A 27989-nucleotide genomic window follows, 5' to 3' on the forward strand; every position below is an offset into this window, starting at 1 on the left:
AAAAATTAATAACTAGTTCAAAAAAAAGTAAATTGTGCTGTATTTTGTGAGGAAGATGAAAAACATTTTAATGAAGAAGAAGGTATTGTTTGATCCTGTTCAAAAGAAAAGGGAAAACTAAAATCATCTTTTCCAGTACCAAATGTATGAGCTGATTAAAAAGTGTCTGATTAAAAAGAAAATGTAAAGGTGTCTTCTCCTTCTGGTTTCCCAAATAAATTTCCTGAGGAAGACAAATATTACAAGATCATGCTCTCCATGTTATATAGAATGCATATAACCTAGAGGATTACAATACAATTTATACAATAAATACAGTACCACTGAATTATTTACCTGTTTAACAGATATTTAAATGTATTCTTCTCACATGGGAGGCATTATTCTTGACACTATGGAAGGATAAACAGACTCAAACATAAACCCAACTTGTAAGTAATATGAACTCAAGTAAATAAAGAACTACTATATGTGGTAGAAGGTGTAATAAAACACTTCAAATGAAGAGACTAGCACAGAGGCCCAGAAATAGGCATAAGAATTATTAGAGTAACAGAAATCAGCTCAACTTGGCAAGATATTGAGAAATAATAATGATATATTAAGCAGGATTTAATGAAGATGAGCTTGGAAAGACAGTTGAATGTCTCACTAGAGAATCAGGACTTTATTTAGTAGACAACAGGAAAACATTAAGCATTATCAAAAGTAATATGATATTAAATAAATTGTTTTATAAGGATTCTTCAGGAGAGATGTGTAGAAAGGCTGGAACAGAAGTGTCTAGAAGTGGAGAAAACCAAAAGGAACAAAACTCTATTGTCCAGCAAAGAGATGGTGAAAATTGACTTTACCTATACCATCATAACAATGGAAATGGAGAGAAAAAAATGTTAGATCTGAGAGACATTGCATAAGTCAAACTTATCCAACCATTATTTATTGACCAACTACAATATACACTCATAGCATTGTTCAAAAATCAACTTTATGTATAGAATTATTTGGTGTTTGACTCTCTGAATTTCCACTAAAGAAAAATACTGTTTTCATCATTATATTATTTAAAACTATACATATTAAATTTGTCAACATCTTAAATTTAAAATCAATTATTATTAACTCTACAATAAATGAAAGATTTACCTAAAACAAGTATTCTAAGGCACCTAATATTTTTTTCTTTAGAGAACTGATCAACTAGTACATTAAGCAAAAGAAATTACTTTGTAACACTTTGAAGTTTTCTTATATTTTTTAATATCTCAGTTATTTTATTCTAAATAAGCCAACTACCAATTAAAATGGCTGACTGACTGGATGGACTGATTACCAGACAGTTGTGTTTTGTTTCTCTCCCTTTCTCATTCTACTGTCTTCAGCACATACCCATAAATCTTAAAAAGAAAATTTAGACATACATCCAGAAAAAACTAAAATCTTGAATCACTCTTTGCATAAATAAATTTGATTTTATTTTTTAATTTCAGAAGATTATATGTGGGCTTCATAAAACTATGTTCACTGTAAATAAATATAGATTGCTATGCAAGGCAGGATTCTAGGTGCTGTGAGGAATTCAGAAGTGAATATAACAGGTCTTTGCCCTTAAAGAAACAAAAATCCAGAGAGTATCTCATTATATATATGTACACTTATTTTAACATTCATAGTATTACTGTAAATGAGAATTTAGTAACTCTCAACTATTTTTCTAATGTACTTTTTTAGGGATTACTAATTTTTTGTTGTCGTTTATTGGGGTGCTGGGGATTGAACCCATGACCTTGTACATGTGAGGCAACACTCTACCAACTGAGCTATATCCTCAGCCCCACTAGTTTTTGAAATAAGTATTTAAGTAAAATTGACACCAAAGTTAAAAGAAACAAAATATGAAATGTATACTACTATATCATCAACAAACTTATAATTTCAACAGCTTAATATAGTGCAAGGAACACAGTAATAAAAATTCTAATAAATATAAAAAATGGGTAAATATGACTAATTTAAATAAGTAATAATACTTATATTACATTGATACTTATATGGTATTATTAAGTGATTGAAACTTCTAAATGTTTTATGTGCATAAACTCACCTAAATATTTACAAACCTTATGGTAATAATTATTTTCATTTTACAGATAAGGAAACTGAGAGTTACCCAAAATCTTACATATAGTATACACTCAAGTAATCAGGCTTCAGAGTCTAGTTTTAACCACAAATTTATATTGTCTCTGCTTTTCAAATAAAGCATATCTTAATTTGGGGGCTTAATTACTAAATACAGAAATAAGCATTTCCAATGAACAGTAGCAATGTTGATGCAGGAAATTCCTTAGGTCTTTTAAAATGAACCAATGATAATGTTGCCATGTACACACACATAGTTGAAAAGACAAAACATGAAGCCATTGTAAGTTCACTGATAATATGTAAAGTTTGTTTTCAGGATATGTAGTTTGGGGGCTGGGGATGTGGCTCAAGTGGTAGCACGCTCGCCTGGCATGCGTGCGGCCCGGGTTCGATCCTCAGCACCACATACAAACAAAGATGTTGTGCCTGCCGAAAAACTAAGAAATAAATATTAAAAAATTCATTCTCTCTCTCTGTCTCTCTCTCTCTCTCTCTCTCTCTCTCTCTCTCAAAAAAAAAAAAAAGAATATGTAGTTTGTTTAGTAGGCACGTTAATTAAAAAGACAAATTCATTGCAAATTGCCCTTAACTGAAATCCTTAACTGAAATTTAAATCATCCCTATCTTGAAATTTAAAAAAATAAATACAGTGAATATGGGGCATCTAAAGTTAAGAGCAAAAAGATAATAGGGCACTTTGCTATACTACAGCTACCCAGAATTTTTTTAAAAATTGCCTTATCCTGTCCCAGGATAGTTTGGTACTAAGGAAATAAAATTACCCCTAAGTTTCAGTGTACAATTTTTAGAAATCAACTTTAGTTTCTCATTTTACCTGATTTGATGAAATTTCTGAATCAAATACAGAAGAATCAAATAAATTCAATCTAGGTGATCTAGAAGTATAACTTGTAAGAAATGAAAATCCAGAGGATTCTTTTTGTGTTTGACCTTCAGGAACTGCATTTCTGTTACAAAGAGATTTTTAAAAATTATCAAAATGTTAAAAATCTATAACTAAACACTGAAGATTGACCACAAGCAATGTCATGGGGGTAAACATTAGCATAGAAGGGAAGGTAGGAAGTAGTTATTGAAGCAACCTATACAGAAAAGATGGTTTGGGAGGAGACTACTATAGAAAGTCAACTTTCTGATAATTATTATGAATATATACTCAATATACTGTCAGGCACTCTTCTAGGTACTTCCATAAGCATAACTTATTCCTCATAATAACTCTATAATACAGATATTATTTCAGTCACTTTAATTTTACAGTAAAATATTTTTAAGCATAGAAAGTATAAATGATTTGCTCAAAAAAATACAGTAAGTTCTAGAGTTGAGAATTGAATTCAGCACTTCAGATTCAAAGTCCAAGCGCTTAACCCCAACATGGTCTTCAAGATCTTGAAAGTCAGTAACAAGCTGTGTCTATGTTGTTTATATATATATTTAGTTTTTGATAGACCTTTACTTTATTTATTTATCTGTGGTGCTGTGAATCGAACCCAGTGCCTCACACATACCAGGCAAGGGCATTACTGCTAAGCCCCAGCCCCAGCCCCAACAAGCTGTGTCTGGATTAGAAGCCAGCCATTACTAAGTGTCTATCAGGGAGTTAAACAGTAAAATGATCAGGAAAAAATAGACAATACAATGTGTAACACATTGGTTAGGAGAATGGATTCTAAAACCAGAACTGCCTGGGTTTAAAATCTCAACTCTAACAATGATTATTTGTATTACCTATAATTATGTTTCCTCATTTATAAAATAATGATAATAATGTACCTAAAATGTATAAGATTGTTGTGAACACCAAATGATCAATATTAAATGGTCTAAAGTGCTTATAACAGTGGCTCACAGATAGTGCTACATAAGTGTTTTTAAAATATAATAGGGGCCAGGGGGATAGCTCAACAGAAGATTAAGTACTTAGTATTCACAAGGCCTTGGAGACAATTCCAAATACCAAAAAAGGAAAAAAGTGTGTGTGTGTGTGTGTGTGTGTGTGTGTGTATGAAGTGTAACAATACTTCCATAAACTATCTCTATGACCATGAATGAGTCATTTAACTTTACAGATCATAATTTTCTCATCCATGGAGAGAAATTTTAGCATATAATCTGATATTCCTTAATAATTCTCAGATTTGAAGTTGAGTTTCACTTTAAACATGCTGTGCTTGAGTCAATAGCATAGTATTCTTATATAAAACTTATTTTAACAATTTAAAATACAGAAGTAGGATATAGGTGAGATATCCCTGATAAAGTGAAATCTATCTGACATATTTTGGAAAAACCTCAGGGATCAGTATTAAGGAAGAGACTGAACTAAAGACAACATTTAAAGGTAGCACTATTTTCTTGAATGCAAACCATATATCTATAGTTTTCAAAGATAAATATTCATGTTAGAGATATTTATGCCTAACTAGCTTACTAAGCAGAATGGCAATTCTTGCTTCAGACACTATAACATGTGGGAAAATGACTGCTGGAACATTATTCAATGATAAGCCCACAATCTTCCAAATATGGCAGTAGCTCTTTAACATTTTAAATTTCTCTACAAAATTTAACCCTTTGGAAAATTTTAAATCTATATAGTATTGCCCTGGGTAAGTACTCAGGATCTACATCATCTTCAGCGAAACGCTGCAGGAAAAATAGAGAGGAAGACCTGTGAAACAAGAAAAGCAGAACATTAATACTTCAAACAGGATGATAGGTACTTGGAAGTTCATTATGCTAGTCTTTACTTTGCATGTCTGAAATACTCTATACTAAAAAAAAATTTAAAGTTACAGGTATAAGTCATTTTACTATTCCTATCAACTTTATCTGACTTAATGCATAATTTACTTATAATTATCAAATAAAGTCCTACATTTCAAATGAGGGAGCTTTAGGAAACTGTATTTTCTCCAAAGATTCGTGTGTCTTCATAGCTTCAGGAGTTTTTAAAAATATAGGAATTTCAGGAGTTGGTGGAAAATTCTCAGGCCTTTCTTCTACTTCATCACTATTATATTCTATTGACTTTCCAAAATGTTCTGCATGTATAGGCTGCAAATTCAAAGTAACAGAAAACTAAAAATGAATGTTGTTGCATTAATAGAATGACATATATAAAAATGCACAAGACAGAAAATACCATACTAATCTGTAGTCATTTCACAGATAAGTAAGATAAGAATAACTGGAAAAGTGATGTTAAAATACACATTCAAACAATAATTATTTTAATGATCATTTTTTTCTTTTCTTTCCAGCTCCATCTTCCTCATTGCTACTTGAGAAAAGTATAACAACCAGAAAATACTGAACTTGATAAAGAATAATGTTTAGGACTGTAGTATAGATGAATAACTGTATATACTAACTCCTTGAAAGGAAAGAGTAATTTGGGTCTGACAAAAAAAATTTATATGTACTTATTATTTGTATTTCCTTACAGAATAATACTACTATATTGTTTCTCTTATTTAAACCCTTAGTATCTAGGGTAAAGTTTAAAATATATTGTCTACATCTATCATAATTAAAGCTTCCCACTATTCAAAAATAATTTCAAGTATGGCAATTACTGGTCTTGGACTGCCACAACAAATCATTTAATCTTACCAAATTGCAATCTCAATATATATCAGCACTTAGTTTTTTAAAATTTTAATTTATCAGCCCTTATTAATGACAATTTTTGCATATTTATTTGTAAACTTTTTGTGGCTTTTGGTTTTTGTCTTGTTCTGTTTTATTTTCTTAGTGGTGCTGGGAATGGAACCCAGTGTTTTAAGCATGCTAAGCAAGCACTCTACAACTGAGCTATACCCCCAGTCCTTTTGGCTTTTTTTGTTTTAATTAGTTATAAATGACAGGAGAATGCATTTATGCACTTTGATATATCATATATAGATGGGACATAATTTCTCATTTTTCTGAGTGTGTATGTTGTAGAATTATATTGGTCATGCAGATATATATATATATATATATATATATATATATATATATATATATATATATTTCATTCTACTATCTTTCCTATTCCCACATCCCCTCCCCTGTCCTCCCTTTTCTTCCCTAAGGTAACGCTATTCTTCTCTCATGTTTTTGGCCTTGCTTTTGAATCTGAAAAATAGAATCTGTAACTTCCTAGAAACCTGATTAGCAACTAATAAAATCTCACATAAACAATCTTTATTGTACTAAATCCAAAATTAAAATGGACACAAAATTTTAAAATTAGAATGGTCAAATCAAACATTTGACTTACTTGTGAAGTGCATTTTGATTCTCTTAATTGTCTTACTGTCCCTTTTTCTCCACACTCAGCATCTGTTACATGAGAACAAACTGTTTTTCTTTTTGCAATTTTATTATAAAGTAAAACACATTAGTTTAACCATATGAAATTGCCAATATTTAACTCTGTTAGTCTACCAAAATGGCAATTTCATGTTTCAATCCAATATATATATATATATATTCAATCCAATATATAAGAGAATAAAATATAAACAGTTTAACAAACAAAATTATAAAGAGAACACTCATGTAACCACATCAAGTAAAGAAATAAAACATCACAAGCACTCCAAAAGGTCCTATATTCTCCATGTCTTTCTCTTAGAGGTAATCCCTATCCAGACTTTTGTGATAATTTTTTCCTAATTTGTTATATATGATTTTATCATCTCAGTAACATATTTTCCTGATTTAAAATGTTATATCATGAAATTAAATATGTCCTATCTCTTGCTTTTGTTTACTTTTTTTTTGAGTAACATAAGCTTGTGAGATTCATCCATTCTGTAGTACATGACATAGTTTTCTTACTGATATAAAGTATTCCATTGCACAAACAGGACATTATGTATCTATACATTCTACTGCAAATGGGTATCTAGGATGTTTCCACATTAAAACTATTACAAATAATAACATTCTTTACTGATACAATTGTATGTATATACTTGTATTTCTTTAAGTATATGCCTAGAGGTGGAATTATGAGGAATAGAGTATGTGCATTTCTCAAGACCAGATGCCAACCTTTTCTAATGTAGTTGTACTAATTTACACTGTGACAACTAGCCACCTTGGAAATCATTCAATCTCATTAGACAAATTAGCTCTAATTTATTAAAGACAATTCCTACCAATAGTTTGAAAGCTCCTATTGTCCTGTATTCTCATCAAAACATAATATTGTGAGACATTTTGAATTTTGCTAATTCGGTAAACATGTAACGATAACTCAATGTGGGTTTGGTTTTTTTTTTTTTTTAGTTCCATGATTTGCTGAGTATCTTTTCATGTTTATCTGCCACAAACGTTTCTTTCTCTTTTTAAAATACCTAGTCATATTTTGCATATATTTCTAATTGGGTTGTCTTTTTCTTCTTTTGTAAAAGTTCTGTATATACTTTCAAATTACTCTTTTTAGAGCTTTCTGTATTGCAAATATATCTTCTGGCTTGATGATGCACTTGATACTCTTTTAGGGTATCTTTTGATAAACAAAAATCTTAATTTTAATGTGGCCAAATTCATCAATTTTTCTTTTATGACTGGGCTTTTTAATTCCTGTTTAAGAGATCTTTCTCTATATTGAAGTCATGACAATATTATTCTATCTGATCTTCTGAAAGCTTTCTTGTTTTTGTCTTCTGAATTTAAATAAAAATTACTATTTTCATTACATATTAATTTCTTCAAATTTTGGGTCTAAAGATTATTGAAATAAATATTTTTATTTCAAGATAATTATATGACTTCTTGTGTATGAACAACAGGTAGAGTTATGCCAGCTATATGCAGTTCCCTGCATTGTTTGATTAATTATTTGTCCTTGTTTAACACTGTTGGTTTGGTATATAGAGAGAATTATAAATAGCTAGAACAGATCACCTGTACAGGTAAGATAAGTTTTTATCTTAGAAGAAAGCAAGGAGACTATTCATTTGTGTACAATAAACATATTGTGTTGGATCTCCTAGTAAGAGTAAGAGAAAAAGACTCTAAGTATATAATCATTCTAAAATGCATACATTAACAGAATTTTCCTGGGATCAGAAAAAGCCATCTTTAAAACTTCAAAATAAAAGTCAATAATCCAAGAAGAAGAGAAAAAGACTTCCACATGGCATAATAAATTAAATAATTATTGTGAATTACTAGATTACCAAAATACATATGCATGTATGCACTTAATATACAATATATACTCACATTTATATTTATATATTCATGTATACATGTATATACATAACTATACAAACATGAATATTGAAATGTATATGGAGAGAAAGAAAAATAAATTATATTTCCAAAGATATGAAGTTTCAATAGCTAGTTCATTTGAGAATAATAAATTCATGCATATATACTGTGATCTTTCTGTGACTTTATTCAAAGAAAATTGTCCAAGATAATAATATATCAATGCAAAAATATAATAACATTATTTATAATAGTAAAAAACAGGAAATCAAAAAGAATTCAATGTGAAAGAATGGCTAAATAATGGCATATCCACACAATGGGACATTATACAGTCATTACTAATAAAAACTAATTAATGATATGTAGAAATAACCTCAATAATTTATTATGAAGGGGAAAAGGATGCAAAATTATATACATAGTATAATTAAAATTTGGAGGGTAAAAGAACAAAACATACACATAGAAAAAAAGACTAAAAGAATATACACTGGTATGTATCATGTCCATTATTTCTGGGTGGTAGTATTTTTTATATTTTTTTTTTATTTCAAAATTTCTTCAATAAAATACATTTACTTAATATTTAGAGGGAATATGTTTTAAAACCAGGTATGCATGATCAATTATACAGAGATGTAAACAATCCAAATAATTCTAGTATAAAAAACTGATGTAATTTATTACCCTTATTTATTAGGAAAAATATGAATAGCAAATACCTGTATGTCTTTTTTCAAACCACTGATTGTTGTTTGATCGTTTCTGAGGAGTTAACAATCTAAAATGCAAGGCATATAATTTTTATATTATTTTGAATTGATATTCACAAATTGCAGAAATTAAAGTTTTTTTTATTGGGGGCAGGTAGGGGTGGGGATTGAAACAGGGACCTAGTAGCATGCCATGTAAGTCCTCTACCACTGAACTACATTCTCACCTCTTAAGAATTTTCTTATTTTAAAAAATTACCTGAACTGCATAAAATTTTGTGAACATTTAATAGCAGTAACATGTGAACATTTTGAATTGTTATTCACACCAGAATCATTAAATACCTGAAAGAAAAAAAGAAAGCATTGAATTGACTACATATGATGTGGGGAGAAAGGTACACTCATACATTGCTGGTGGGACTACAAATTGGTACAGCCAATAAGGAAAGCAGTATAAAGATTCCTTGGAAATCTGGAAATGGAACCACCATTTGACCCAGCTATCCCTCTCCTCAGTCTATACCTAAAGGACTTAAAAACAGTATACTACAAGGACACAGCCACATCAATGTTTATAGCAGCACAATTCACAATACCTAAACTTTGGAACCAACCTAGATGCCCCTTCAGTGGATGAATAGATTTAAAAAAATGTGGCATATATACACAATAGAATTTTACTCATCATTAAAAGAGAATAAAATCATGGCATTTGTAGGTAAATGGATGGCACTGGAGAAGATAATGCTAAGTGAAGTTAGCCAATCCCTAAAAAAACAAATTCTGAATATTTTCTCTGATATAAGGAGGCTGACTCATAGTGGGGTAGGGAGGGGGAGCATGGGAGGATTGGATGAATTCTAGATAGGGAAGAAGGATGGGAAGGAAAAGGAGAGGCTTGGGATTAGCAAGGACCATGGAATGTGATGGATATCATTATCTGAAGTACATGTATGAAGACTCGAATTGGGTATCAACATACTTTATATACAAACAAAGATATGAAAAATTGTGGTATATTGTGGGAGACCAACCTTACATGTGACTGAGTAACAGCCCCTGACTGGATTCTGAGGTGCTCAGTCACAGAAATGTGGCAGAGCTTTCCCCACCCTTCTTGGATTTGAGGGACAGTGTCTTGTGCATGGATGTGTCTTGCTACAGCCCCATGGGTGAAGCTATGCTCCTTTGTAATATAACCCCTTGTCCTGTTTAGGATAGAATCTTCCATGGAAGTGCCTTGTGTGTCCCCTTCTCTTACTTTGTCTTTGGGTGTGGCCTGCCCAGATGTCAGTCAACCTGCTGACAGTGGACATCATGAAGATAGACTCAGCCCCCTAAAACCTGACCCCTTGCCTCATTTGAATAGCTTCTCCTCAATAAAAGGGGTCAGCGTGTGCTCTCGCTCTCTCTCTTCCTGCGGACTATTAAGGTCAGAGGAGCCTTCACAGCAACCCCAAAGAAAAAGGTATTTGTGTCTCTTGTGTGGTTTTTTTTTTCACAGCCTAGTCAGCCCAGTTTAACTGGAATAAACCCTGAGCCTTTTAGTCGAGAGAACAGAAACCCGGCAGTATATATGTGTAATAAGAATTGCAATGCAAAAAAAAAAAAAAGTACATGTAAAAAGTCATGAATTGAACATACTCTATATACAAAGATATGAAAAACTGTACTCTATATGTGTAATAAGAATTGTAATGCATTCCGCTGTTGTGTATTTAAAAAAATAAAATCAACAAAACTAAAAAAAAAAACAAAACAAACAATAAACATTTGCTAAAGCTATACAAGGTTCTCTCATTTCATTGGCATTTCAACCTTATCATCATCATTTGCAATATAATGCTTATATACATTAATTGAAACTACTACATATAAGACATACAAATACTGGAAAACAAATTCAAAACCCTCAATGAATTTGATGTTTATAATAAATTAATAACTTTTTTTATAACAGTTAAGGTAAATCTTTTTTAAAATTTATTCCCTTCATATTATAACTAATTAAGAAAATCTTGCCATTTCTCAATTGATGATCTGCTCTGTGTCCCTCTATCCTCTAAAATCTTTGAAACAGAATACAGAAAAGTAAAACAACAAATTAAAAGATTGAAGCCTGAACTTTCTTTTTTATTTACATATGAAAGAGCTAATACTTCATTTTTAACTTTAAATAAAATTTGTTTTATATTAACATGTAAGCCACTGCTTTATTATGTTCATTTACAGCCTTTAATTTTTCCTAAAAATATCTGGCTTAAATGGAAAGTTTATTTCATTGTTTTTGTTATGATAGATGTTCTGTCAATTTTTGCTTTGCATAATTTGGTGCAACATGGTTTTTATGATTTCTCAATGAACTGTTCTCTTTAAAAAATAAGAAATATATATATCCTTGCTAATGCTTGTGTTATTTCTATATATTGTTATATTTGCTTTTTTGTTTGTATTCACCTGATGCATACTTTCCATTTTTTATTTTTAGCCTTTATTTGTAAAATTGTTTCAGCTATTCTGTTTTAATAGTATGTAACTGTATTTTTAAAATATATCCCATACAAGTACCTCTGTCTTCTAATAGTGGTTTAACCCAGTCAGATTTTTATGATTGTTTATCTGTTCAGAACTTTTTCCAGCATCTTGTTTGTTTTCTATCTAAATGCTAACTGTTGTTTCCACTCTGTTAACCTAATTTTTATCTTTTTTCTTCTACTTTTAAAAAATTTACACCTTCCATTTCTCTTCTGATGATTTTCTTAAATATTTGACATACAGACATAAATTTGCATTTTTCCAGAATGTATACTTAATCAGCATTTATATTTTCTCCCTACATCTACTACCCCTCCACCACCAAAAAATTAAAAACTTCGGTAAACATTTGTTTTCCTCATTTATCTACCTTCATCCCATATTAAAATCATCTGTAATTTTAGATTTCTATAATACATATTTAGACTTAGTTTCATTTCAGTGTCTGTATTAATTACAAATCAGTGAAAGGACAAATATTTTTTTTTTCATTGAGGAATTCCCTCTGGACTGTTTTCAAGGGAAAATAAAGATATGCAATATTAGCAGTTAGTTACTTGGTTGGTGTAGTCCTTATTTTTCACAGGCATCAAGAACCACCCAGGACACAAGCCAGTTTCTCTTACCCATGCTCCACTACTCACTGCTTCCACCTGGAGTTAGTCATCCCATTACTGAGGCTGACCAAAGGCAAAGTAGAGAAATAAAGATGAACATGAGTTAAGTTACTTAACTCCCTCTGAAGGAGCCCAACAAATTACCCTATTGATTGTCCCTGCATCTCTATTTTGATAACAGAATTATCCTATGCATGTCCCAGGTTATAATTTCCTTCTTCAATCCAATCAGTGTTTCTTCTTCCAGAGATTTTTCAAGTTTTTGGTTTAATAGATAAAGGGCTTGGTATTTTAAAATATTTTTTCCATTATTTTGAAGGCAATGGAGCATATTATAGTCTATATTCAGAATGTCATATTCAAATTTTAATTTTTTTAGATCTCAAAGGTTATGCTAATGGCTGATTTAATATATTTATAACACACACCTGCACACACACATCTCTGTCTCAAGTGTAGTACATTACTCTCATTTAACAAAAGCAAGTATTTAATCTATATTATTTAAAAAGAAATACCTATGTGTGGGTCTTTTTCCTTTTGTCTGAAGTCAATATTGGCAAGATTTGACTGCTGCACAGAACTTTCTTCTTTTTTATCTAGATTATTAAGTAATACTACTTAAAAATCAATTCTGAAGATAGAATCAAACATCTGACTTTTTTTTCATACTGAGGATTGAATCCAGGGCCTTATGCACACTAAGTTTGCACTCTACTACTTAGCTACCACCCTGGCCCTCATCTCCACCATGTAATCTAACCTTATCATTTAGACAATCAAGTCTATATGAATATTAAATTTAAATTTAAATACACAATTTTTAAACATTACATCTCTTAATTTATCACTCTACATTCACTATGATAGCAATTAAATATGAAATGATAAAATGACCAACTGACAAAACTGTATCTTTAGAATCCATAACCAAAAAAGACAAAGTAATAATAGTAATGATGGAGGGGAGACTGATAATATAGTTAAACTAGTTAATCTATGGATCCTTGAATGAAATCTAATTCAAATGTCTCAATGACCAAGTCTCAAACACTATTAACACAAGTATGCCACCCATAGAAATCATACATATGACAATAGAATTCCTCAAATAAAAATATCTAATTATTTATATTCCTCTGACAGCAGAGCAACCCAACCAAAACACATTTTATGTAAAAAGTTTCCTTCTCAGAGGGAAAAAAATATGTAGAGAAGACATTTTATGTTTGCTCTCCGACTCAAAGCAGTACTTTCCTGAATCTGTAAGTCTCCAGTATTGTTTGTTCTTGCTCACATCAAATGATAACTAAAATTTATTTTTATTTCTCCTTCTGTGGGTTTACCCAAACAAATAAAGTTATTAAATAATAAACAATTCTGTACCTGTAACTCTTGGTTCTGAAGAATGCATCTTTTTTGGTCTTACTAATTTATGAGGTTCATAAGGAAGAAACAATTGAGTGCTTTGAGGGAGTTTATTCAATACAAGCATATGCTCATCTTTTTCAAAAATTCTAAAGAGAAGAATAGATTACATTAAATGAGCTAAGTAAAAATTAACATATTCTGAAGCTAGAAGGGATATTTAGATACTATGTAGTTAAAATCCTCCACTTTGCAAATAATGAAACTAAGTTCCAGAGATTTTTTTTAAAGAGAGAGAGAGAGAGAGGATTTTTTTTTAATATTTATTTTTTAGTTTTTCGGTGGACACATCTTTTGTTTGCATGTGGTACTGAGGATAGAACCCGGGCCACACACATGCTAGGCAAGTGCGCTAATGCTTGAGCCACATCCCCAGCCCCAGTTCCAGAGATTTTTAACAGACTTTTGTACAATAGTATTAAATTACTTGGTAATAGTGTCAGAGCTAAAACACCTTTCCTGATTAAGTCCAGTAGTCTTCTCAGTATGTCACAATTTTATTTTTAAGACATAATCATTCTTTTTGTTTTGGTACTAGGAATTGAACCAAGGGACACTTAGCAACTGAGCCATATCCCCAGGCCTTTTTATATTTTGAGACAGAGTCTCATTAAGTTGCTTAGGGCCTTAAGTTGCTGAGGCTTCAAACTTGCAAGCCTTCTGCCTCAGCCTCTCAAGTCACTGGGATTACAGACATGTATCAATACATCCGACAAACATAGTCATTTTTAACGACTTTTCAAACATATCAAAAACATCTTAAACCAAAAGTCTAATCATAAAAGTTACATTTTAGATTTCAGAGTACTTTAAACTTTAAAAAGACTGATTTGGAAACAAATCAACTACCATGAATACAGAAATCATTAAAACAATAATACAACATAAGTGGGTCTTTTAAGTTTTTTACTGAAAGATAATTTCATTGACTTCTTCCTAAATCAATGAAGTAGAATAAATGCTATCAAAATACACTATCAAATTACACATGATAAGTTCCCCAGTACCGAACTTTACATATACCATAGTTTTTCCTATACATACATAGACAAATTTAACACCTTTTCCATCTTAACTAAGCAAGCACTTATTACACATTGTAGCTTTTTTTTCTCCTGTGGTGGATTTAACCCAGGATTACTTAATCACTGAGCTACATCTCCAGTCCTTTATATTTATTTTTTAAATTTTGAGACAAGTTATCTCTAACCTGCTTAGGGCCTAAGTTGCTGAGGCTGGTCTCCAACTTGCAATCCTCCTGTCTTAGTCTCCCAAGGCATGCACCCCCACACTGAGCTGTGGCTTAACTTTTGCAGTGTGAGGTATGATAGCAAAACTAGCATAAATTTATTTTTTCTTCTTCATAATTTCATGGACAGATAAATCTAATCACAGATCTTGGCATCCTAAGCATATAACTGTTTTTTCCCCCTTATGTTAAGAACTTTCACCTTTTCACTTAAATAAAGCATTTTACAGTTTCTATTCAACATATCCAAATTGCCAGCCTCACTAATCTTTCACTTTGGGGTCATTTTTAAGTATAATAAGGGTTACTTGAACACCAGCGCCATGATAATATAACATTCGATGGGATAATTGAAATGGCCACTAAGTAACTAACAGGCAGGTAATGTATATAGTTTAGACATACTGAACAAAGTGATGATTCAAATCCCAGGTAGGATAGAGTACAATGACATGAAATTTCATTAGACTATTCAGAACAGCATGCAATTTAATTGTTTATTTCCAGAATTTTCTATCTAATATTTCTGGATCATGGTTGACTACAGGTAATTGAAATCATGGAAAGCAAAACCATGAATAAGGGGGTGCTATTGTGTACACTGAGTAAAAAATGACTAAATATCTATATAAGTTCCTCTCAATATACAGAATTTTATGTTAAAACATTGTTGGCAAAGCAAAATTCTGTATGTTTGCCTATTTTTTAAAATCAGTTTCATCATAAAACTAAATACATACTGCCATAGATACGATATGTGGGAGTGCAACATGTTGGGGAGGAGGTCAAGCAAATAACAGATCCAAGGAAGTGGGTTCAGGGAAATAAACTCGAGAAGAGTGTGTTGAAAAATTAACACAAAGGCAATGAAGACTGAGGAATGGAAATTTAGAATGAAAAAAGGGCACAGGCAAAAAGAAAAAAATAGAAAGTAGATCAGAAACAGCAAGAGTAACACATCTATTTTTCTTTAAGAGAAAAATTAATGACTTTTTCTTTATGCTTCCATCACGAAGGTCTATTTTATCAAAAAACAGGACAAAAAAACAAGGAAACATATGACGTCATGGATTAAGTCACAATTATAGGCTCCTCTACACTCTCCATGATAAAGACAGAACTAAACAAGTTGGTGACAAGATGATAAAAAGGTAGATTGTGCATCAGATGTGCTGTTGCTACCCTCTCTCCCTCTACAATTATAATATCCTCAGCCTCACTAAAGCATACTAAATAATACTAGTTCAAATCATTTCAATTAATATTTAAAAAATATTTTATTTTTTAGTTATAGTTGGATACAATAGGTTTTTTAAATTTATTTATTTTTTATGTGGTGCTGAGGATCGAACCCAGGGCCCCACATGTGCTAGGCAAGCGCTCCACCACTGAGCCACAACCCAACACCTTAAATTAATATTTTTCATAAGAAATTAATAGAAGATAGCCTGCATGACAAAGGTGTAGAAAACATACATTGGAGAAAAGATAGCCTCTTCAACACATGATGCTGGGAAAACTGGAAATCATATGCAGCAAAATGAAATTAAATTCCTCTCTCTCATCATGTACAAAACTCAACTCAAAATAGATCAAGGACCTAGGAATTAGACCAGAGACCTGTGCCTAATAGAAGGAAAAGTAGGCCCAAATCTTCATCATGTCAGATTAGGTCCTGACTTCCTTGATCAGACTCCTAAAGCACAAGAAATAAAATCAAGAATCAATAAATGGAATGGATTCAAACTAAACAGCTTCTTCTCATCAAAGGAAAAGATAAATAACATGAAGACAGAGCCCACAGAGTGGGAGAACATCTTTACTAGACACACATCAGATAGAGCACTAACTTCCAGGATATATAAAGAACTCAAAAAACTTAACACCAAAACAAAAACAAAACAAAACAAAAAACCACAAATAACCTAATCAACAAATGGTCTATGAAACTGAATAGACACTTCTCAGAAGAAGATATACAATCCATCAACAAATAAACAAAAAAAAAATATTCAACATCTCTAGTAATTAGAGAAATGCAAATTAAAACTACTCTAAGATTTCATCTCACTCTAGTCTGAATGGCAATTATCAAGTATACAAGCAACAAAAAATGCTGGCAAGGATTTGGGGAAAAGGTACACTGCAAATTGGTGCAATCACTCTGGAAAGCAGTATGGAGATTCCTCAGAGAACTACGAATGGAAACACCATTTGGCCCAGCTATCCCACTTCTCTGTCTATACCCAAAGGACTTAAGATCAGCATACTATAGTGACACAGCCACATCAATTTTTATAGCAGCTCAATTCACAATAGCAAAACTGTCTGATCTGGATGCCTTTCTATAGATGAACAGATAAAGAAACTGTGGTATATATACACAACGGAATATTACTCAGTATTAAAAGAGAATAAAATTCTGGTATTTGCAGGTAAATGGATGGAGTTGGAAAATATCATGCTAAGCAAAGTAAGCCAATCCCCCAAAACTAAAGGCTGAATGTTCTCTCTGATAAGTGGATGCTGATCCATAATGAGGGGAGGGGGCATGGAAAGAAGGAAGGGACTTTGGATTGGGCAAAGGGGAGGGAGGGAAGGAGAACAGAAATGGGGGAAGGAAAGATGGTGGAATGAGGACATTATTACCTTAGGTATATATATGACTGCACAAATGGGTGACTCTACATCATGTACAACCACAGAAATGAAAAGTTGTGCTCCATTTGTGTACAATGAAACGAAATGCATTCTGCTGTCATGTATAACTAATCAGAACAAAAAAAAAAGAGGATAGAATACAGAATCAAACTTTTAGATGCAGAATCTCTGGTCACATAAAATTGAATTTTAAAATTTTCCTATACCTTTCTTTCAATTCCTTTCTCTTTTCTGTACTTTTTTTCTTTTCTTCAAGAGTTTCTGAAAGATTCTTGGTTTCATTAAGTCTTGCAATCAGCTAAAAATAAAAATGGGAAAGGAAAATGAAATAATTACCTGCAAAGAAGAATATTTTGTCTTAATTAATGAATATGATTTTTTTTTCTGAAGAATCACAAGATTTGTATTTTTGGCAGAATTTACTATCTTCTATTGAAAGTCATTAAGAGTTACATCAATATTAAATCATACCCCTTTAACTTTTCCTTACTACTAAATTTTCAATCATAAATATCAATAATTTCCATTTTTTAAAAGAATAATCATAAGCAAAATAGACATTGAATATTTACATAGGGACATAGTTATCACATATTTTAAAGGAAATAGCATCCATTTTTCTCTCATTATTAAAATTATATTGCTGGGGGCGCTGGGGTTGTGGCTCAGTGGTAGAGTGCTCGCATAGCATGCATGAGGCACTGGGTTCGATCCTCAGGACCACATAAAAAAATAAAATAAAGATATGTGTCCACCTAAAACTAACAAATAAATATTTAGAAAAAAAATAAAATTATATTGATATTATTTTGTACCTTGTAACTATGAATGATCACTATAAAATCTAATTTTTAAAAAATTTAGAAAATTTAATTTTCAATTTTTTCTCAAAATTTATAAAATGATTTTGATGAGTTCTTGTATGTATGTGAATCAAAGCCACAATTCAATGGATGATACTAAAAATATTCAATAAAACCTTAAAAGCTTAACTGTTTCTAGACTGGTTTCCTAAAAATTATAAACTACAGTTGTAAATTTTGCAAGATTAAATTATTTAAACTATTTACTGTTCACCTTTTTGAAAACACTGTTACTTTTTCAATGCTTTTAAATTCCTGTTACAGGGCCAGAGGTATTAGGTACCAGTGGATCAAACCCAAAGCCTAGTGTGGATGAGGCCTTGGGTTTAACTTACTGCACCACAAGTCAGTAAGTAAATTCCTCTTAACCTACATCTTGATCCTTCTTCATGCCCTCCCAAAAGCCAACCTATTCCCCCAAATTCAGAGTTAAATAAATTCCACACCTGAAAAACATTTTGGCTTCAAAGTGATCTAAAGCTTATCAATTGGCCTTTGTCTACATTGAGGCTATCTTAACAGCTCTCCTAAGGTGTCAACTAACACACTATTATACATTAATACATATTTTAGAAACAATAACAAAATACATACCTTGTTTAATGAATTAATTTCCATTTCTGCTTCATCTGCTTCTTTCTTCAATTCAGATGAACTTTTGGTAAAACTGTTGGCATGTTTGAGGATATCTTGTGTTTTACATCTCAGATTAACTCTTTTTATGTTAAGGAACTATGCTGTGCAAGTAAACCTTACATTTAAAATAAATGTACTATGTCAGAAATAGTTAATATTATATAATGTCATTTATATGTGTGGTATATATAAGCAATAAGCACTGTTTCTGAAACAGGTAAGATTAATATAAATATTTGGCAGACTAATGAAGATAAGTTAGTATTGATCTCTATTAACTTAAAAGTAACATCCATCAAAAATATTTGTTAGAATTTTTTTATTCAGTTAAATATTTTCACAAGGTGTTATTTGTTTTTTTTTAAACTAAGTTCACTGTGTCATTGGGATGACTAATAAAATATAATAAATTCAGGTCCCAATTTAACTTTTTATGCTTCCATCATGTATTATTCCAAAATCAACATTAAAAATCCACCCAATTTCCCTTTTCTTGCCTTATAAGGTTCATCAATGCACCCTGTAAAACTGAGAACTTTCATCTGGACATTCTGTTTAGGGAGGATTTAGACTCAATTTCAAGTAGAAAATTTATCTGCTATTAATAGACATCCTACATGGTTATTAATTAACACAATTACCTAAGTTCCTCTATTATCTATCTAGAATTTAGAAATGAATAGAAGAGTAACAGTGAACAAGAACTCTAGAGAAATTTTATCAGAACTTCCTATCCTGCCTTAAAAATATGTGACTTATATGCTAGAACAAACATTTCAGGTGAATATTATTTATAAAGCTAAATTATTACCAAAAGTATCAGTTTAAATTTTTAGAAATAGATATTTAAATCCTAATCTTTAATTCTTCCTACCTCCATCTACTTCTTCTTGTTTAACATGCAATTTTACATCTCATCCCAACTCATATCCAACTCCCTTATACTTTCTGTACTTCATCTACCAACTAACCTCTGCCCTTTCCCACTAAGAAGTTAATGCATAGATAAACAACAAATGTTCATAAAAATATAATAGGCTCAAACCAAAACATGAAGGATAAAAAGCAGCAGAAGAGATAAAAGAATGGTTTAGGATGAAACAGAAAGGAAGCAAGGTAGAATACAGGGATAAAGAAGACTTAGTACAAACATAGGAGTAATAATCTGATAGAAAAGCATATAAAGGATTGTGGAGGTTGAAAGAGGATTAAAGTTTCAAGTTCAGCATCAGGAAAGATCTCTCTGACAAACAGGTGAGACTTAGACCAATTAAGAATTACTTAAGCATCTATCACAGTGATACTGTATTAGAATTCTTTATTTGTCTTTCTCCTCTATTAAACTGTGAGCTCCTTGCAAGAGAGCTTTGTAATTTCTTAAGTACTGCCTGACACAAGGTAAGTACCCACTGAATTTTTAAATATTAGTGAATAATTGTTGACTCACTTCCTTACCACCATCTATCATAACAAGTAATAATTAATCAATTTAATCAGAACGTCTTTGAAAAGACAAAGCAAGATGACATTTTCATTAGTTTGATTGTTGATATGCCACTTTAAAGCCAAATACATATACAATTTTATTCCCCTTAAAATTACTTGCTTTTGATCACATGTACATGAGAACTAATCCCAAAAGACCTTAAAGTGACCTTTAAAACCTGAATTAAACACAAAAACAAATCTATGAAGCTCTCACCAGGAAAACAAAATAATAATTAAAATACAGAAACAATACTTATCTAATAAAATTATAAATAGAAATACTATTGTGGATACATGTGTAATGGCCACTCGGTAAGTGATGGAAAGGGTGCAGGCACCGAAAAAAAGTCATAGTTGAGACTGATTTATTGTATTCTTCTCAGTACAAAGATATAATAATTAAAGCATCATATTACAGAAAGGTTAATACCTAGAAATTCCATAAGAATAGTTTCACTCATTTTTAGTAGTTCAGAACATGCCAACACTGTCTATTGAATTTCTTCATGTTCTCTTTTCTTCTCATAATATTCACGTGAAAAGGGTGTTTCTGAATATTTTAGTTGGTATTGCTTCAAAACTTCTTTATACTGACATACATAATCATGATACATTTTTCTGTTAAAAATAAATGATGTAGAATAGATCTAAAAACCTAGTAAATATCACTTGTTAAAGTCTCCTAAATTAAGTATAAAAAGCAATTCAAACATCTATTTGTCTGTATTACTCTCATTATTGTCTGTCCTTCAACTTTCTTTAACCCCAAGACACTTCTCAGCTACACTTTTTTTATTCCTCACCTGGTTAATCTTCTTCAATTTAACTTCCACTCCCACCAGTATAATGACATTATTCTTTCCATGGTCATCAATGATCTAAATTGTCCAATCAAATGATCTATTTTTTATGTTCATCCTAACTGACATTGCAGAACTGGGTTCTTTTAGTCACACCTTTTTTTCCCCACATTTTTTATTGGTGCATTACAGTTGTACATAATGATGGGATTTGTTGTTACTTATTCATTCATGCACAGGATATAATATAATTTGGCCAATATCAGTTATACCTTCTTAAATATCTATGCTCCCTGGGTTCTGACCTCTGTAACTATGCCTTTTAAATCTCCTTTAATTTTCTTTAGCTGAAACTATTACATGAAGTCACGTTCTATGTGTTAAAACTCTGGGTTCATAATCATTCATGTATACCCCACAAGTATTCTTATAAAAAAAAATTTGAGCCGTTTGGAGGAACTCTTCTATATCAATTCAACTAATAATGGGTGACCATCTATTTAGGCACAAGTCATAAGTGAGGCATTATTCCTACAAAAGAATATTAAGACTTCTTTTTTGTTTGACCCATATGCCAAAGGAGTTGATTACTACTGCCTATGTGCCAAAACTTTGTGATGGGGTAGGGGAGAATATACTGAGGATTGAATCTAGAGCCTTGCATGTTAAGCAAGTGCTCTACCACTGAGCTACATCCCCAGGCTGCCTATGTGCCAAATCTAATCCATCCTCTGTTGTCTGTGAACTAAGAATGGTTTTTAAATTATTGAAAAAAAACTCGAAATATACTCCATGACATAATAAAATTATATGAAGTTCAAATTTCACTGTCCAATAAGGTTTTATTGGATCATATCTCACTTATTTATTTATGGCCTAAAGCCATCTTGTACCACACAGTAGAGTTGAGTTACAATACTTACTATCTGGTATTTTACAAAAAATGTTTGCCAATCCTGATCTATAACACTGAAAGTACCTGAAAGTACTCAATACAGTTCTTCACTGAAAATATACCCTCAGCCTCAGTGTTAGGGACTGCACTGAGAGCCTCACTCATTGAGCTATACATCTCCAGTCCTACAGAAAATATATTCCTGAATTCTCTTTTTACCAAATTCTGGTTTCAAAAATAATATTCATAGTAAACTTTTTGAAAATATATAGTCCTTATATTCCTCAAGATTTTATTTCTTGGATCAAGAAATTTCTTAAAAGATGCTATAATGATTGTTCTCCTTAGCAGAGAATAGGAGCAAGTATTCTTAAAACTTCTGGTTTAATAAGTAGTGATTAATAAGTACTGGGTCAACAAGTCTGAATTTTAAGAATGATCTAATTTTTTTAATATTGCTAAACTCTGTCCCCTTTAGCAAGATAAAGCAGTTGAGCCCCAAATAAGTTCCTGTTCTTCTAAATGTATGTTTATTAATTAAGACCCCACTTATATAATAACTTGGGAAAATGGTCTAGGGAGAAGAGAAATACCATTGAAAAATTAGGCCTAGGTCACCTGTTTCATATGAGATTAGCATACCATATTTTATCTTGTTCATACTATATAGTCATATCCACTTCTAACATCTTCAATATAGAAACTTTGGCAGAACACAGCATAGCTAAGTCATGATTCAGAAAGTCATTATTATCTAATTTATTCTAGCAGTACTAGTCTTCATGAATGCTCAGAACAAGAATGGGAGATCAGAAATAAGTAGCTAGTGCCCCTACTTCCTTCCTACTTTCTCAGTACTGATTGTTGAAATGAAGGAAATTATATGCATTAATGAATATGTCAAAATGAATACCACTATTATGTATAACTTAATGCATTAATAAAAACATTAAAAACGGGGACTTTTTTGAAAGAACTTACTGAAAATATTACCACACTCCCCAATTTCCCCTTTTTGAAGACCCAGGAGAGAAATTTCTCTCAAGTCTCGGGAAAAACTTCATAACTTATCTTAAGCAAGTAAACTGCTAAGGATTAAAACCAGGGCCTTGAGCATCCTAGGAAAATGTTCAACCATTGAGTCACACCCCCAGCCTCTAATTGAATTTTTTTAAATGAACACTCTGATCATATTTCTTGATCAATGCCTTGACTACTAAGAATTTCAAAGCCTAATTTCTGTACTTTTAACAAACAATATGCAGGACCACATGTAGCCTTGATTTTTTTAAACACTGTGGTATTTTTATACAAATATCTCAAATTCTTTTGGGATTGAAGCAGGATCTATAAATGACAACCTAATAGTCTCCTTCATCTTTTCCACCTTCTGTCTACTCTTTGGATGATAGCATACTTTTGCCTTTCTCCACTTTGCTCCATATATTTTCCTGAGAAACCTCATCTACATACAAGATTTCTAATGCCATTAAGTCCCAATTTTAAACTTTAGTTCTAATCTAAGACTCATTTTTGAAAATAATGGATTATAGATTCTACATGGGTAGTTATTTTAGGAGGGTTTTTTGTTTGATATTGGGGACTGAAATCAAGGGTGTTTTACCACTGAGCTTTATCCCCAGCTTTATTTATTTATTTATTTATTTATTTATTTATTTATTTATTTATTATTTCTTATTTTTGAGACAGTATCTTGCTAAGTTGCTTAGGGTCTCACTAAGTTGCTACAGCTGCCCTTGAACTTGAGATCCTCCTATCTCAACATTCAACTTGTTAGGATTATAGGTATGCACCACAAGGCCTTCAACATATGTGTTTCTTAAATAAAATGTAAAAACTGATAAGTGTTCTCAAATCACTTCAGTTTTTAAAATTAGGTAAAATTTTAATGCCATATATATCATGTTCAAAGTCTCTAACATTGTTTTATTATATTCATTAATTACATTTAATCCCTAAGATGATGTGATTTTACACGAAGTAAAATAAATTCAGATAACTACTGGTATTTCTCCATTAGAATATAACCACTTTACTAAATTAGCAATCTGAAAAACTGAAATTTGACACAAAATGCCTTTAAAAAAACCAATACCTCAAATTTTTCAAAATGTTTATTCTACAAATAATTATCCTCCTAAATGTTTGCTTACACTGTTCAGTCAAAAATACCATTAATTGAAGAACTTTGCTATAAATACTGCTGATAGATAAATGGTTTATATCTAAGGCAATATCTCAACATATTCAAGCTTTTACAACAAATATGGAGACCTTCAAAGATTCAGTCCAAGATATCACATTTACTTAAAAATAATTCCCTCACAATACACACTTTCTAAATTATTACAAAGCATGTTCCAGTAATACTAATTTATAAAACTGATACACTTAAGTTAATATATATACTGTACTTGTCTTTTTCAATGGTTTCTTGATAAATAGTAAATTGGTCCTGCATATAATCTTCATGTTTATGAAAAACATCACATGTTGGCTTCCAGCTATAGAAAAAAGTTATAGTTGTAATTAGCACTTCAGAATGATAAACAAATAAAAAAATTGGCAGAGATAATAAAAAATGAACAAAATCATTTAAAGAGCAATAAATGTGTCTTCCTAGAGAAAACAAGTTTACATCAAGAAAACATTCCCTATGCCACAATGAAATCTACTACTCTGTATAATTAATATAAACCAATTTTTAAAATAATAAATACAACAGTATAAAAAAGAAAAAAATTGCATATCCTATCCCCATCACTATCAATATCCACACACTCATATGCTCAAATATTAATATTCATTAATTTTTACATAAAATTTGTTTTTGAGATATGATAGGGAAAGAAGCAAATATAGCATGGCTGAAACTAGGCCAAAATAGATTATCAAATCAGATAGAATAAAATGAATATTCACCTCATATATTTTTGTTTTATTATATAACTTGAAAACTATTACCAATGCAAAAAATCTAAAATTACTATATATACCATGGCAGCTTCCATTCTAAGTATTGTTTGAATATTTCCTCTATTTTCATTTTTTTTCCAAATTCAAAAAGTACATATGCAAAATGAAAAAGAAAAAAAAAGTCCATATGCCCATTTGGAAGCACAGAAGTGTATACATAAGAAACTATCTTACATATTCTCAATATTAAATAACTACTATGATTTTAAAATTGTTTCAAGATTTTGCTACAATTATATATTTTAACATTATTGAGATCATATTCACATAAAATTTATCCTCCTTTATCACTTACTGAAATTATACTTAAATATTTGTCTTAATTTCTTTTTTTTTTTTTTGTGGTGTTGGGGATTAAACCCAGGGCCTTGTGCATTCCAGGTGAGCATTCTACCAACTGAGATATATCCCCAACCCCTTAATTTCTGATACTTAAAATATATTCCCCAAAAGGAAATTTGAAGGTCTAAGATTATACATGCATATATTCTGAGTATTTAAAAATTCCATAAGAAACATAAGCTCAATGAGAAGATATTTACTATAAGCTTTTCAATGTGCATCCTTTGAGGTTTTTCTTAGATATAGATATATTATCATGCATTGGGTTCTTATTATGAATAATGATGCATAAACTGCTTTGTTCAATTTGCAATATACTAACATTTTCCCATGTCAAACATACACCTAAGTCATGATTTTATTGGCTGCCTAGTGTTCAGTCATCTGGATATACCAAAATTCATTTAACTAGTCCCTTAATGTTGAACATTTAGAGTTACTTCCAATATTTTCCTATCATAAAAATGGTTGAAGTAGAAGTCACACAATTCAATGGCAAGAAAAGAAATAGCTTGATTAGAAATTGGACAAAAGACCTAGAGAGATATTTCTCAAAAGAAGTGTTTTATCTTGAAAAGTTTTAGGTTGGATTCCCTTATACAAACTAAGATCTTAAGCCAGAGTGTAGTTCAGTGGTTCTTGTCTATCATGTATCAAGGTAGCACTTGCTTATCATGCATAAGGCCCTGGATTTGATTCCCAGCACCACATAAACAAAAACACTAAGATCTTGAAAAGTCAAAAAATGGAAATTATTTCAGACTAATAAGACTTACATAGACTACACTAAAATTCTTTATTTATACTAACTATATCTAAGTTAGTGAAATCTCATAATTCAGCACTTAGGGCAATGGTAGAGAACATGCTTATTAGCATGTACAAGGAAGACCCTGAGTTCAACCCCAATACCAAAAAAAACCAAACCAAAACAAAACAAGCAATGGTGTCTTCAACTATAAACCTAGAAATCTTGAATAAAAAAATCAAATGGCAATTACTGAAGGTTCATTTCTTTCAAATACTCACTACAGTTGTCTTTGATTTCATTACTATGTTTACAGTAATGAGCAATTTCCTCATCTGTTGTATTTATAGTTTCATGTATCTTACAAATAGTTGATTTGTTTTCTTTTATGTCTTCAAAGCATTCTAAAAGAGGAAATGTTTATTTTCTTAAGGTAGAAATTATAAATTCAAAATAAACAAATACAGTAAGAAAAACAGTTTATGTCAACTTACCTAAAAGGAGTTCAGCCAGAAAGGAGAGGAAGTGAGGCTTGAGAAGGGAAGCCTCCTGTACTAAAAACTAGAAAAACCACAGCCCCCCAGAAACTAAGGAGGATTTGTATTTGCAATTGAAGAATGTACACTGGGCTAGATTAGGTGACACTTAAGGTCAATTCATCTTATGATGCTATAAATTCATGCAAATGTTTACTCATTAATTGTATTAACATAAGGATTTTGTTATTGACAAATACATAATTTCTATCAATTAATTATTAAATACACCATCAACTAACTTATTTACCAATGATTTAAGATAAACTTAGTTCTTGAAAATATTAAATAATTTCATAATATTTTTTTGATTGTAGAAAAAAATAACCAAATTCAATCTTTCTGTGACAATTAAGAAGTTAATAGTTATATTTTTAGAACTAAAATATTTAAAGCATTATATTTATTTAATTTGCTCAACCACTTCACTTATATTTACTAGCCAATTCACTTATTTTCAGAATTATTATTCCTGAAAATGTGGCATCAATTCTGGTTCCTAATTTTTGATGATTTCTTTAAAGAGAAACATTTCACTCAAATATTTGAAGTAACCTTGTTACTTGAGAAATATAACATTTTTTAACTGCACCTTAGGGGTCATTGCTGCTTAAAGCAAAATTCTTCACAAAATAATTAAATGCAGAATACACAAAATTACTGAAAAACAGTAGGTGAATCACAACTATTTTGCCTAGGCTAAAAAGCTCATTATTAGTGGAGAGAATTAGTAGAGAATTTCCAGAATTAGTAGAGAATTTATACTAATAAATTAGTAGAGAATTTCCAGAAGAGTTACAATGCCAACTACATGTTGCCCTAAACAGGGCAATTATATATTATGCTATATGTCATAAAAATTAAGACAAAAACATCTTTAACATGCAAAACTACTTACTATTAATTCTTTGAATCATGTCTTCTTTAGTACTTATATCTTGCTCATACTGGAAAACTAAAACAATTCTATTGTGACTTTACTTCATTGTTAAAATGTCGAATAATAATACAGTTACCTATTTATTTTCATTTTATACCTACCAAATTCTAACAAAAGTCTGTCCAGACTGACAAAGAGGCTGTCATTCAT

General features: G+C 30.9%; 1 pseudogene; it reads right to left on the bottom strand.

Moving 5' to 3' along the window:
- Positions 1-17: 17 nt before the first annotated feature.
- On the bottom strand, positions 18-27989 carry LOC143640250 (protein SIX6OS1-like; annotated as a pseudogene).

The sequence above is a fragment of the Callospermophilus lateralis genome, unplaced genomic scaffold, assembly GCF_048772815.1.
Source record: "Callospermophilus lateralis isolate mCalLat2 unplaced genomic scaffold, mCalLat2.hap1 Scaffold_144, whole genome shotgun sequence".
In the NCBI taxonomy this organism is placed as follows: domain Eukaryota; kingdom Metazoa; phylum Chordata; class Mammalia; order Rodentia; family Sciuridae; genus Callospermophilus; species Callospermophilus lateralis.